A 15,000-nucleotide genomic window follows, 5' to 3' on the forward strand; every position below is an offset into this window, starting at 1 on the left:
ACATAGGATAAATGTCATTAATTTGATAAAGTGTTGATAGATTAATAAGAATACAGTGCGTTAATTTTTCGGAATTATATAATGGCATAATTATCATTGATTTTTGTGTTTATTATATGCACTTGTATGATTAACAATGCGAAAGATTCAGGATACCTTCGGGACCCGTCTTGAAACACGGACCAAGGAGTCTAACATATGTGCAAGTTATTGGGATATAAACCTAATAGCGTAATTAACTTGACTATTAATGGGATTAGTTTTTTAACTATTTTATAGTTAATTAACACAATCCCGGGGCGTTCTATATAGTTATGTATAATAATATTTATATTATTTATGCCTCTAACTGGAACGTACCTTGAGCAGATATGCTGTGACCCGAAAGATGGTGAACTATACTTGATCAGGTTGAAGTCAGGGGAAACCCTGATGGAAGACCGAAACAGTTCTGACGTGCAAATCGATTGTCAGAATTGAGTATAGGGGCGAAAGACCAATCGAACCATCTAGTAGCTGGTTCCTTCCGAAGTTTCCCTCAGGATAGCTGGTGCATTTTAATGTTATATAAAATAATCTTATCTGGTAAAGCGAATGATTAGAGGCCTTAGGGTCGAAACGATCTTAACCTATTCTCAAACTTTAAATGGGTAAGAACCTTAACTTTCTTGATATGAAGTTTAAGGTTATGATATAATGTGCCCAGTGGGCCACTTTTGGTAAGCAGAACTGGCGCTGTGGGATGAACCAAACGTAATGTTACGGTGCCCAAATTAACAACTCATGCAGAAACCATGAAAGGCGTTGGTTGCTTAAAACAGCAGGACGGTGATCATGGAAGTCGAAATCCGCTAAGGAGTGTGTAACAACTCACCTGCCGAAGCAACTAGCCCTTAAAATGGATGGCGCTTAAGTTGTATACCTATACATTACCGCTAAAGTAGATGATTTATATTACTTGTAATATAAATTTTGAAACTTTAGTGAGTAGGAAGGTACAATGGTATGCGTAGAAGTGTTTGGCGTAAGCCTGCATGGAGCTGCTATTGGTACAGATCTTGGTGGTAGTAGCAAATAATCGAATGAGACCTTGGAGGACTGAAGTGGAGAAGGGTTTCGTGTGAACAGTGGTTGATCACGAGTTAGTCGGTCCTAAGTTCAAGGCGAAAGCCGAAAATTTTCAAGTAAAAATAAATATTACAATTATTGTGAAAATTATATACTTGAATAATTTTGAACGAAAGGGAATACGGTTCCAATTCCGTAACCTGTTGAGTATCCGTTTGTTATTAAATATGGGCCTCGTGCTCATCCTGGCAACAGGAACGACCATAAAGAAGCCGTCGAGAGATATCGGAAGAGTTTTCTTTTCTGTTTTATAGTCGTACTACCATGGAAGTCTTTCGCAGAGAGATATGGTAGATGGGCTAGAAGAGCATGACATATACTGTTGTGTCGATATTTTCTCCTCGGACCTTGAAAATTTATGGTGGGGATACGCAAACTTCTCAACAGGCCGTACCAATATCCGCAGCTGGTCTCCAAGGTGAAGAGTCTCTAGTCGATAGAATAATGTAGGTAAGGGAAGTCGGCAAATTAGATCCGTAACTTCGGGATAAGGATTGGCTCTGAAGATTGAGATAGTCGGGCTTGATTGGGAAACAATAATATGGTTTATGTGCTCGTTCTGGGTAAATAGAGTTATAATCATTTATGGTTGTAACTTGTTCCCCGGATAGTTTAGTTACGTATCCAATTGTGGAACTTTCTTGCTAAAATTTTTAAGAATACTAGTTGGGTCAAACCAATTAGTTCTTATTAATTATAACGATTATCAATTAACAATCAATTCAGAACTGGCACGGACTTGGGGAATCCGACTGTCTAATTAAAACAAAGCATTGTGATGGCCCTAGCGGGTGTTGACACAATGTGATTTCTGCCCAGTGCTCTGAATGTCAAAGTGAAGAAATTCAAGTAAGCGCGGGTCAACGGCGGGAGTAACTATGACTCTCTTAAGGTAGAATTGGATTTGATCGCGTAGAGTGGGTGCAATTCCGTAACTCGTAAATCATACGATCAAGTCAAGTCGACTCAAAACCTCCTCGTGGTATTCTCTGGGTACTAGCTTTTGCTGGTAGCTGATTTGAGCGGCGGAGGGGTCCCTGGGGTTACCAGCCCCTTGGACCCCTTATAAACATATTGGTGCAGAAACTAACAACGAGCCTCGGATAATTGATGATATATTAGGAAGAGGAGAGTCCACGGCTACTAGTCTGGATGCTAGCAACCAGTATGAACGTGGTGCAGCGGTTAACCTTTCAGGTCGGGTGCCCTGCACGATATGTGGAATGTCGTTCAACTCCAAGAGGGGTTTGGGCGTCCACATGTCACATCGACACAAAGACGAACTTGATACACAACGTCTTCGTGTTGATAAAAAAGCGAGGTGGTCAGAGGAAGAAACGTTGATGATGGCGAGAAAGGAGGTCGAGCTTGCAGCAAGTGGTATTCGACATCTAAATAAAAAGCTAGCGGAAATTTTTACACACCGCAGTTCCGATGCAATTTCTTCATATCGGAAGAGGGGTGAATATAAGGCAAAACTGGAACAGATAAGAGGGCAATCTGTTCCCACCCCAGAAGCATTAGAGTCGAATACCTCACAGCGCCGCCCTAGTAATAGCGAGCAAAACCGACGAGTATCAACATCATCTTCGGGACCAATCAGACCACACGAACAGACGAACAGCGAAATCCTCAGGGTACTACAGGGCTTTGCCCCAGTAGTATGCGATTCCCGGTGGAGAGCCGAGGTCCTGCAAACTATCGTAGATAATGCGCAGGTCTCGGGACAGGAAACCACTCTCCAAAGTTTATCTTGCTATCTCATGGAAATTTTTCCGCCACGGAATGAACCGCACATTCTGACGAGGCCCCGAACGGAGCCTCGAAATATGAGACAGCGTAGAAGGCAGCAGTACGCTAGGGTTCAGCGTAACTGGGATAAACATCCGGGAAGATGCATAAAGTCCCTGCTGGAGGGCGCTGACGAGTCGGTGCAGCCACCCCAGGAAATTATGGAGCCATATTGGAGACAGATAATGACCACGCCTAGCTCAAGCTCCATCGAACACGCCTCGTTCCACATGGAACATTCGTTGGAGAGAGTATGGTCCGCTGTGAACCAGCGCGATCTTAGGGCCCATAAGGTCAAATTATCAGGTTCTCCAGGCCCGGACGGGATTACTCCAAGAACTGCCAGGAGTATCCCCGATGGCATTATGCTACGCATAATGAACTTAATTCTCTGGTGTGGGAGACTTCCGTACTCCATCCGTCTGGCCAGAACCATCTTCATCCCGAAGATGGCGACGGCAAGTCGTCCGCAAGACTATCGTCCTATTTCAGTCCCCTCGGTTTTGGTTAGGCAACTAAATGCCATTTTGGCAGCCCGGTTGATTAGTGCAGTCAACTGGGATTCGCGTCAGCGAGGGTTCCTACCGACCGATGGGTGTGCTGACAATACGACGATTGTTGATTTAGTTCTAAGGGAACATCATAAGCGATTTAAATCGTGCTACATCGGGACCCTCGATGTTAGTAAAGCCTTTGATGCGGTAGCTCACAAAGCGGTCTACAACACATTGGCTTCGTATGGTGCCCCACAAGGACTAATCAACTACATACGGAATTCGTACGAGGGCGGCGGCACAATGCTAACTGGGAACGGGTGGGTTTCAAGGGAGTTCATTCCTGCAAGAGGCGTCAAGCAGGGTGACCCTTTGTCTCCCATACTATTTAATCTGGTCATTGACCGGTTACTTAGGTCCTTACCCAGTGAGATTGGTGCCAAAGTCGGAAACGCTATGACAAATGCGGCTGCGTTCGCAGATGATATAGTCCTTTTTGCGGAAACTCCGATGGGCCTTCAGAAATTGTTGGACACCACAGTTGGCTTTCTCTCCTCTGTGGGCCTCACCCTTAACACTGACAAGTGTTTCACTGTCAGCATAAAGGGGCAAGCCAAGCAAAAGTGTACTGTCGTGGAACGGCGGAGCTTTTTGATTGGTGAGCGCGAGGTTCCTTCACTGAAGCGCACTGACGAGTGGAAGTATTTAGGGATTAAATTCACTGCGGATGGGCGGGTCCGGTACAATCCAGCTGAGGAGTTGCAACCGAAGCTGTTGAGATTGACTCGGGCCCCCCTGAAGCCACAGCAGAAGTTATTTGCCCTTCGGACTGTCCTTATCCCACAACTCTATCACAAGCTGACCCTTGGGAGTGTGACGATAGGCGTTCTGAAGAAATTTGACACATTGGTTCGATATACCGCACGGAAGTGGTTGAGGCTTCCGGTAGACGTACCAACTTCTTTTTTCCATGCCCCCCACAAAAGTGGGGGTCTCGGGTTACCATCGTTGAGATGGATAGCACCGATGCTTCGTTTGAAGCGATTGAGCAGTATAAAATGGCCTCACCTCGAGCAATCCGAGGTAGCCAGCTCTTTCGTGGAAGACGAAATGCGGAGGGCCCGGGATAGGCTTCAGGCTGGAAGTCAAGAGTTGTTAACCCGTCTACAGGTAGATTCGTACTTGGCAAATAGGTTGCACATGTCTGTTGATGGTGGCGGGCTCCGTGAAGCAGAGCGTTTTGCTCCGCAGCACGGATGGGTTGTCCAACCCACGCGTTTGCTAACAGGAAGGGAATATACAGAAGGAATCAAACTGCGGATAAATGCCCTACCCTCAAGGTCTCGTACCACGAGGGGAAGGCACGAATTGGGAAGACGGTGCCGTGCAGGATGTGATGCTCCCGAAACAACAAACCACATCTTGCAGCAATGCTATCGTACTCATGGGAGGAGGGTAGCTAGGCACGACGGCGTAGTAAATCTAATCAAGCGGGGACTTGAGAGGAAAGGCTGCGTCGTTCATGTTGAACCAAGTCTGCAGGGCGAGACCGGATTGAATAAACCCGACCTGGTAGCTATCCGACAAAATCACATTTATGTGATTGACGCGCAGGTAGTGACTGACGGACATTCTCTCGACCAAGCGCATCAGCGCAAAGTCGAGAAGTACGAGACACCGGACATACGGACGAATTTGCGGAGACTTTTCGGCTCGCAACATGTTGTTGAGTTCCATTCCGCCACTGTGAACTGGAGAGGAATTTGGAGCGGTCAGTCGGTAAAACGGCTGATTGCTTCAGACCTCCTCAGCACTAGTGATAGTCATATCATTAGTGTCCGGGTAATCAGTGGTGGTCTCTGGAGTTGGCGACAATTTATGTATCTGTCGGGATACACGCGTGATTGGACTTAGTCATGCATCACGTTCATATTAAAAGCTTGCTGCCGTAGCATAACATCTAAAAACGGCATAAAATTCGCTTAAAAACGAGGCGGTTTTTTAGTACGTAGGCGTCTTCTGGGTCGTATGAACCCACAAGATGAATCGTGCATGCACACTCTTATTGGCTAAATAACATCATAACCTGAGTGTGTATCTTTTGAAGATTTTTACGATCCTTAGCGAACAAAAAAAAAAAAAAAAAAAAAAAAAAATAGCCAAATGCCTCGTCATCTAATTAGTGACGCGCATGAATGGATTAACGAGATTCCTTCTGTCCCTATCTACTATCTAGCGAAACCACAGCCAAGGGAACGGGCTTGGAATAATTAGCGGGGAAAGAAGACCCTTTTGAGCTTGACTCTAATCTGGCAGTGTAAGGAGACATAAGAGGTGTAGAATAAGTGGGAGATATTAGACTTCGGTTTGGTATCGACAATGAAATACCACTACTCTTATTGTTTCCTTACTTACTTGATTAAATGGAACGTGTATCATTTCCTAGCCATTATACGGATATATTTATTATATCTTATGGTATTGGGTTTTGATGCAAGCTTCTTGATCAAAGTATCACGAGTTTGTTATATAATCGCAAACAAATTCTTTAATGAGAGATGCATTCATGTATTATCGATTTGAAAATTTGGTATAACTCCAATTACTCAGGTATGATCCAATTCAAGGACATTGCCAGGTAGGGAGTTTGACTGGGGCGGTACATCTCTCAAATAATAACGGAGGTGTCCCAAGGCCAGCTCAGTGCGGACAGAAACCACACATAGAGCAAAAGGGCAAATGCTGACTTGATCTCGGTGTTCAGTACACACAGGGACAGCAAAAGCTCGGCCTATCGATCCTTTTGGTTTAAAGAGTTTTTAACAAGAGGTGTCAGAAAAGTTACCATAGGGATAACTGGCTTGTGGCGGCCAAGCGTTCATAGCGACGTCGCTTTTTGATCCTTCGATGTCGGCTCTTCCTATCATTGTGAAGCAAAATTCACCAAGCGTTGGATTGTTCACCCATGCAAGGGAACGTGAGCTGGGTTTAGACCGTCGTGAGACAGGTTAGTTTTACCCTACTAATGACAAAACGTTGTTGCGACAGCATTCCTGCGTAGTACGAGAGGAACCGCAGGTACGGACCAATGGCACAATACTTGTTCGAGCGAACAGTGGTATGACGCTACGTCCGTTGGATTATGCCTGAACGCCTCTAAGGTCGTATCCGTGCTGGACTGCAATGATAAATAAGGGGCAATTTGCATTGTATGGCTTCTAAACCATTTAAAGTTTATTATTTATATTTTAAACGACAATGGATGTGATGCCAATGTAATTTGTAACATAGTAAATTGGGAGGATCTTTGATCACCTGATGCCATGCTAGTTACATATGAAAACATTATTTAATACAATGACAAAGCCTAGAATCAATTGTAAACGACTTTTGTAACGGGCAAGGTGTTGTAAGTGGTTGAGCAGCTGCCATACTGCGATCCACTGAAGCTTATCCTTTGCTTGATGATTCGAAATATAAAAAAAATGTAAATATGCATGTGTAAATATGTATATTTAGAATAAAAAATCTTTATATGCTATATCTAAGAAAGCATATAAGGATTTATCACGGGTTGTCCACGTTTCCCTACTAATTGTGGCCTACTAACTGTTTCGTCATCTTATTAGTGACGTGAAAAATGAAAATAATATTTTTCATTTATATTGTTATAAGTCTTAAACCTTAAGACGGCGGGAGTTGAATTACTTTCGTTTAGGTAGCCAAATGCCTCGTCATCTTATTAGTGACGTGAAAAATGAAAATAATATTTTTCATTTATATTGTTATAAGTCTTAAACCTTATAACGGCGGAAGATGAATTACTTTCTTTTAGGTAGCCAAATGCCTCGTCATCTTATTAGTGACGTGAAAAATGAAAATAATATTTTTCATTTATATTGTTATAAGTCTTAAACTTTAAGACGGCGGGAGTTGAATTACTTTCGCATAGGTAGCCAAATGCCTCGTCATCTTATTAGTGACGCGCATGATTCAATTCAAGAGATTCCTTCTGTCCCTATTTAAAACCTCACGGATATTAAAAATATTAAACATATATTGTTATAAGTCTTAAACCTTAAGACGGCGGGAGTTGAATTACTTTCGCATAGGTAGCCAAATGCCTCGTCATCTTATTAGTGACGCGCATGATTCAATTCAAGAGATTCCTTCTGTCCCTATTTAAAACCTCACGGATATTAAAAATATTAAACATATATTGTTATAAGTCTTAAACCTTAAGACGGCGGGAGTTGAATTACTTTCGCATAGGTAGCCAAATGCCTCGTCATCTTATTAGTGACGTGAAAAATGAAAATAATATTTTTCATTTATATTGTTATAAGTCTTAAACTTTAAGACGGCGGGAGTTGAATTACTTTCGCATAGGTAGCCAAATGCCTCGTCATCTTATTAGTGACGTGAAAAATGAAAATAATATTTTTCATTTATATTGTTATAAGTCTTAAACCTTATAACGGCGGAAGATGAATTACTTTCGTTTAGGTAGCCAAATGCCTCGTCATCTTAATAGTGACGTGAAAAATGAAAATAATATTTTTCATTTATATTGTTATAAGTCTTAAACTTTAAGACGGCGGGAGTTGAATTACTTTCGCATAGGTAGCCAAATGCCTCGTCATCTTATTAGTGACGTGAAAAATGAAAATAATATTTTTCATTTATATTGTTATAAGTCTTAAACCTTATAACGGCGGAAGATGAATTACTTTCGTTTAGGTAGCCAAATGCCTCGTCATCTTATTAGTGACGTGAAAAATGAAAATAATATTTTTCATTTATATTGTTATAAGTCTTAAACTTTAAGACGGCGGGAGTTGAATTACTTTCGCATAGGTAGCCAAATGCCTTGTCATCTTATTAGTGACGCGCATGATTCAATTCAAGAGATTCCTTCTGTCCCTATTTAAAACCTCACGGATATTAAAAATATTAAACATATATTGTTATAAGTCTTAAACCTTAAGACGGCGGGAGTTGAATTACTTTCGCATAGGTAGCCAAATGCCTCGTCATCTTATTAGTGACGCGCATGATTCAATTCAAGAGATTCCTTCTGTCCCTATTTAAAACCTCACGGATATTAAAAATATTAAACATATATTGTTATAAGTCTTAAACCTTAAGACGGCGGGAGTTGAATTACTTTCGCATAGGTAGCCAAATGCCTCGTCATCTTATTAGTGACGCGCATGATTCAATTCAAGAGATTCCTTCTGTCCCTATTTAAAACCTCACGGATATTAAAAATATTAAACATATATTGTTATAAGTCTTAAACCTTAAGACGGCGGGAGTTGAATTACTTTCGCATAGGTAGCCAAATGCCTTGTCATCTTATTAGTGACGCGCATGATTCAATTCAAGAGATTCCTTCTGTCCCTATTTAAAACCTCACGGATATTAAAAATATTAAACATATATTGTTATAAGTCTTAAACCTTAAGACGGCGGGAGTTGAATTACTTTCGCATAGGTAGCCAAATGCCTCGTCATCTTATTAGTGACGCGCATGATTCAATTCAAGAGATTCCTTCTGTCCCTATTTAAAACCTCACGGATATTAAAAATATTAAACATATATTGTTATAAGTCTTAAACCTTAAGACGGCGGGAGTTGAATTACTTTCGCATAGGTAGCCAAATGCCTCGTCATCTTATTAGTGACGCGCATGATTCAATTCAAGAGATTCCTTCTGTCCCTATTTAAAACCTCACGGATATTAAAAATATTAAACATATATTGTTATAAGTCTTAAACCTTAAGACGGCGGGAGTTGAATTACTTTCGCATAGGTAGCCAAATGCCTCGTCATCTTATTAGTGACGCGCATGATTCAATTCAAGAGATTCCTTCTGTCCCTATTTAAAACCTCACGGATATTAAAAATATTAAACATATATTGTTATAAGTCTTAAACCTTAAGACGGCGGGAGTTGAATTACTTTCGCATAGGTAGCCAAATGCCTTGTCATCTTATTAGTGACGCGCATGATTCAATTCAAGAGATTCCTTCTGTCCCTATTTAAAACCTCACGGATATTAAAAATATTAAACATATATTGTTATAAGTCTTAAACCTTAAGACGGCGGGAGTTGAATTACTTTCGCATAGGTAGCCAAATGCCTCGTCATCTTATTAGTGACGCGCATGATTCAATTCAAGAGATTCCTTCTGTCCCTATTTAAAACCTCACGGATATTAAAAATATTAAACATATATTGTTATAAGTCTTAAACCTTAAGACGGCGGGAGTTGAATTACTTTCGCATAGGTAGCCAAATGCCTCGTCATCTTATTAGTGACGCGCATGATTCAATTCAAGAGATTCCTTCTGTCCCTATTTAAAACCTCACGGATATTAAAAATATTAAACATATATTGTTATAAGTCTTAAACCTTAAGACGGCGGGAGTTGAATTACTTTCGCATAGGTAGCCAAATGCCTCGTCATCTTATTAGTGACGCGCATGATTCAATTCAAGAGATTCCTTCTGTCCCTATTTAAAACCTCACGGATATTAAAAATATTAAACATATATTGTTATAAGTCTTAAACCTTAAGACGGCGGGAGTTGAATTACTTTCGCATAGGTAGCCAAATGCCTCGTCATCTTATTAGTGACGCGCATGATTCAATTCAAGAGATTCCTTCTGTCCCTATTTAAAACCTCACGGATATTAAAAATATTAAACATATATTGTTATAAGTCTTAAACCTTAAGACGGCGGGAGTTGAATTACTTTCGCATAGGTAGCCAAATGCCTCGTCATCTTATTAGTGACGCGCATGATTCAATTCAAGAGATTCCTTCTGTCCCTATTTAAAACCTCACGGATATTAAAAATATTAAACATATATTGTTATAAGTCTTAAACCTTAAGACGGCGGGAGTTGAATTACTTTCGCATAGGTAGCCAAATGCCTTGTCATCTTATTAGTGACGCGCATGATTCAATTCAAGAGATTCCTTCTGTCCCTATTTAAAACCTCACGGATATTAAAAATATTAAACATATATTGTTATAAGTCTTAAACCTTAAGACGGCGGGAGTTGAATTACTTTCGCATAGGTAGCCAAATGCCTCGTCATCTTATTAGTGACGCGCATGATTCAATTCAAGAGATTCCTTCTGTCCCTATTTAAAACCTCACGGATATTAAAAATATTAAACATATATTGTTATAAGTCTTAAACCTTAAGACGGCGGGAGTTGAATTACTTTCGCATAGGTAGCCAAATGCCTCGTCATCTTATTAGTGACGCGCATGATTCAATTCAAGAGATTCCTTCTGTCCCTATTTAAAACCTCACGGATATTAAAAATATTAAACATATATTGTTATAAGTCTTAAACCTTAAGACGGCGGGAGTTGAATTACTTTCGCATAGGTAGCCAAATGCCTCGTCATCTTATTAGTGACGCGCATGATTCAATTCAAGAGATTCCTTCTGTCCCTATTTAAAACCTCACGGATATTAAAAATATTAAACATATATTGTTATAAGTCTTAAACCTTAAGACGGCGGGAGTTGAATTACTTTCGCATAGGTAGCCAAATGCCTCGTCATCTTATTAGTGACGTGAAAAATGAAAATAATATTTTTCATTTATATTGTTATAAGTCTTAAACTTTAAGACGGCGGGAGTTGAATTACTTTCGCATAGGTAGCCAAATGCCTCGTCATCTTATTAGTGACGTGAAAAATGAAAATAATATTTTTCATTTATATTGTTATAAGTCTTAAACCTTATAACGGCGGAAGATGAATTACTTTCGTTTAGGTAGCCAAATGCCTCGTCATCTTAATAGTGACGTGAAAAATGAAAATAATATTTTTCATTTATATTGTTATAAGTCTTAAACTTTAAGACGGCGGGAGTTGAATTACTTTCGCATAGGTAGCCAAATGCCTTGTCATCTTATTAGTGACGCGCATGATTCAATTCAAGAGATTCCTTCTGTCCCTATTTAAAACCTCACGGATATTAAAAATATTAAACATATATTGTTATAAGTCTTAAACCTTAAGACGGCGGGAGTTGAATTACTTTCGCATAGGTAGCCAAATGCCTCGTCATCTTATTAGTGACGCGCATGATTCAATTCAAGAGATTCCTTCTGTCCCTATTTAAAACCTCACGGATATTAAAAATATTAAACATATATTGTTATAAGTCTTAAACCTTAAGACGGCGGGAGTTGAATTACTTTCGCATAGGTAGCCAAATGCCTCGTCATCTTATTAGTGACGCGCATGATTCAATTCAAGAGATTCCTTCTGTCCCTATTTAAAACCTCACGGATATTAAAAATATTAAACATATATTGTTATAAGTCTTAAACCTTAAGACGGCGGGAGTTGAATTACTTTCGCATAGGTAGCCAAATGCCTCGTCATCTTATTAGTGACGCGCATGATTCAATTCAAGAGATTCCTTCTGTCCCTATTTAAAAACTCACGAATATTAAAAATATTAAAAATATTTTCATATGGATATGCAATCGTATGGATATCCAAATATGTGTGGGAAAGTCGTACTTCCTATACGATAAATGACCGGATTGACGAAACCGTGTTCAAAAAGGTATATAGGGTAGGTGGTGTTCGGCCTACCAATATAATATTAAAATAATATTATATTAAACAGAAGATCGCCAGTATTAATATATAAGCATATGGTTATGAATACATATGCATATAACATATATGAAAATATATGAATATATAAAAAAAAATATATATGAATATGAAAATATTTATATGTATATGGAATATATGGTAGGTGATGATGTTAGCCTACCATATAATATATAATATAATAATTTAATTATATTATATTAAATATGGAAATATTAAAAATATATTAAAAATATTAAAAATATTTTCATATGGATATGCAATCGTATGGATATCCAAATATGTGTGGGAAAGTCATACTTCCCATACAATAAATGACCGGATTGACGAAACCGTGTTCAAAAAGGTATATAGGGTAGGTGGTGTTCAGCCTGCCAATATAATATTAAAATAATATTATATTAAACAGAAGACCGCCAGTATTAATATATGAGCATATGGTTATGAATACATATGCATATAACATATATGAAAATATATGAATATAAAAAAATATATATGGATATGAAAATATTTATATGTATATGAAATATATGGTAGGTGATGAGGATAGCCTACCATATAATATATAATATAATAATTTAATTATATTATATTAAATATGGAAATATTAAAAATATATTAAAAATATTAAAAATATTTTCATATGGATATGCAATCGTATGGATATCCAAATATGTGTGGGAAAGTCATACTTCCCATACAATAAATGACCGGATTGACGAAACCGTGTTCAAAAAGGTATATAGGGTAGGTGGTGTTCGGCCTACCAATATAATATTAAAATAATATTATATTAAACAGAAGACCGCCAGTATTAATATATGAGCATATGGTTATGAATACATATGCATATAACATATATGAAAATATATGAATATAAAAAAATATATATGGATATGAAAATATTTATATGTATATGAAATATATGGTAGGTGATGGTGATAGCCTACCATATAATATATAATATAATAATTTAATTATATTATATTAAATATGGAAATATTAAAAATATATTAAAAATATTAAAAATATTTTCATATGGATATGCAATCGTATGGATATCCAAATATGTGTGGGAAAGTCATACTTCCCATACAATAAATGACCGGATTGACGAAACCGTGTTCAAAAAGGTATATAGGGTAGGTGGTGTTCGGCCTACCAATATAATATTAAAATAATATTATATTAAACAGAAGACCGCCAGTATTAATATATAAGCATATGGTTATGAATACATATGCATATAACATATATGAAAATATATGAATATAAAAAAATATATATGGATATGAAAATATTTATATGTATATGAAATATATGGTAGGTGATGGTGATAGCCTACCATATAATATATAATATAATAATTTAATTATATTATATTAAATATGGAAATATTAAAAATATATTAAAAATATTAAAAATATTTTCATATGGATATGCAATCGTATGGATATCCAAATATGTGTGGGAAAGTCATACTTCCCATACAATAAATGACCGGATTGACGAAACCGTGTTCAAAAAGGTATATAGGGTAGGTGGTGTTCAGCCTGCCAATATAATATTAAAATAATATTATATTAAACAGAAGACCGCCAGTATTAATATATGAGCATATGGTTATGAATACATATGCATATAACATATATGAAAATATATGAATATAAAAAAATATATATGGATATGAAAATATTTATATGTATATGAAATATATGGTAGGTGATGGGGATAGCCTACCATATAATATATAATATAATAATATTTATTATATTATAATAAATATGGAAATATTAAATTATTTTCATATGGATATGGATATGGATATGGATATGGATATACATATTCATATGGATATACTAAAATATACTGAAATATACCGATGAGTATATTTAGGTGAGGGTAAAAAGGCAAATAAATACCCAGCTTGACGAAAGTGTGTTCAAAAAGGTATATAGGGTAGGTGGTGTCGTCCTACCAATATAGTATATTATTTATATTATATGAATATACTAAAATACCGATGAGTATTTTTAGGTGAGGGAAAGAAGGCAAATAAATACCCAGCTTGACGAAAGTGTGGTCAAAAAGGTATATATGGTAGGTGGTGTAAGCCTATCTATATAATATAACATACTATATTATATATTATATATACACTATATTGTATACTTAGATAATATCGTTGAAGCGTCTACGTCTTATTATAAATTATAATTTGACAAGTTTCCAATTATTATCGTTAATTTCTGGTTCTAGGCAAATAAAAATTTCTTTTTATTATATCCTAGTAAGTATATGGAATTAAATTTAATTTCATATACGTATATGATAATAGTAGTAATATTATTATTATTATTATTGTATAAATAAATATGAATAAACTATATATATGAAAATATATAAATATATGAAAATTAAAAAGTGCTTAGTTTTATATCATATAAAACTAGACTTTTATATACAAAGAAAATAAATTTTAAATTTATTATCAAAATACATATGCGATAATTTTATTATAAAATTAAGCAAATATATATATGTGAATATATACAAATTGTTGTATGTGAAAATATAAAGATATTTTAGAATTAAATATATGCATAATATTGTATTTTATTAAAAAAAATATTAAAGAAGGCTTATATAAATAAAAAGACCGCCCGCTCATATAAATACCCTAACACAAACGAGGGTTTAAGAAAAAGCCATGAAAAAAATATACCCTGAGGTGTATGCGTTGGGCACCCGAGGGATATATTATAAATATATATATATATATATATATTTTAATAAATGAACGAATATTGAATGCCATATAATAATTGGCCAAATTCGTTAATATTTTAATTTATACAAATATTTGCAATATTTATTTTCTATATATCAATATGAAAATGAAATATATCAAAGATA

At 36.8% G+C, this 15,000-nt stretch overlaps 1 pseudogene; it reads left to right on the forward strand.

The window, feature by feature from the left end:
* Positions 1 to 6,886, forward strand: part of LOC138927605 (large subunit ribosomal RNA) — a 7,498-nt pseudogene extending 612 nt beyond the window's left edge.
* The last annotated feature ends 8,114 nt before the right edge of the window (positions 6,887 to 15,000 follow it).

This window comes from Drosophila bipectinata, unplaced genomic scaffold (assembly GCF_030179905.1).
Source record: "Drosophila bipectinata strain 14024-0381.07 unplaced genomic scaffold, DbipHiC1v2 scaffold_39, whole genome shotgun sequence".
Lineage (NCBI taxonomy): Eukaryota > Metazoa > Arthropoda > Insecta > Diptera > Drosophilidae > Drosophila > Drosophila bipectinata.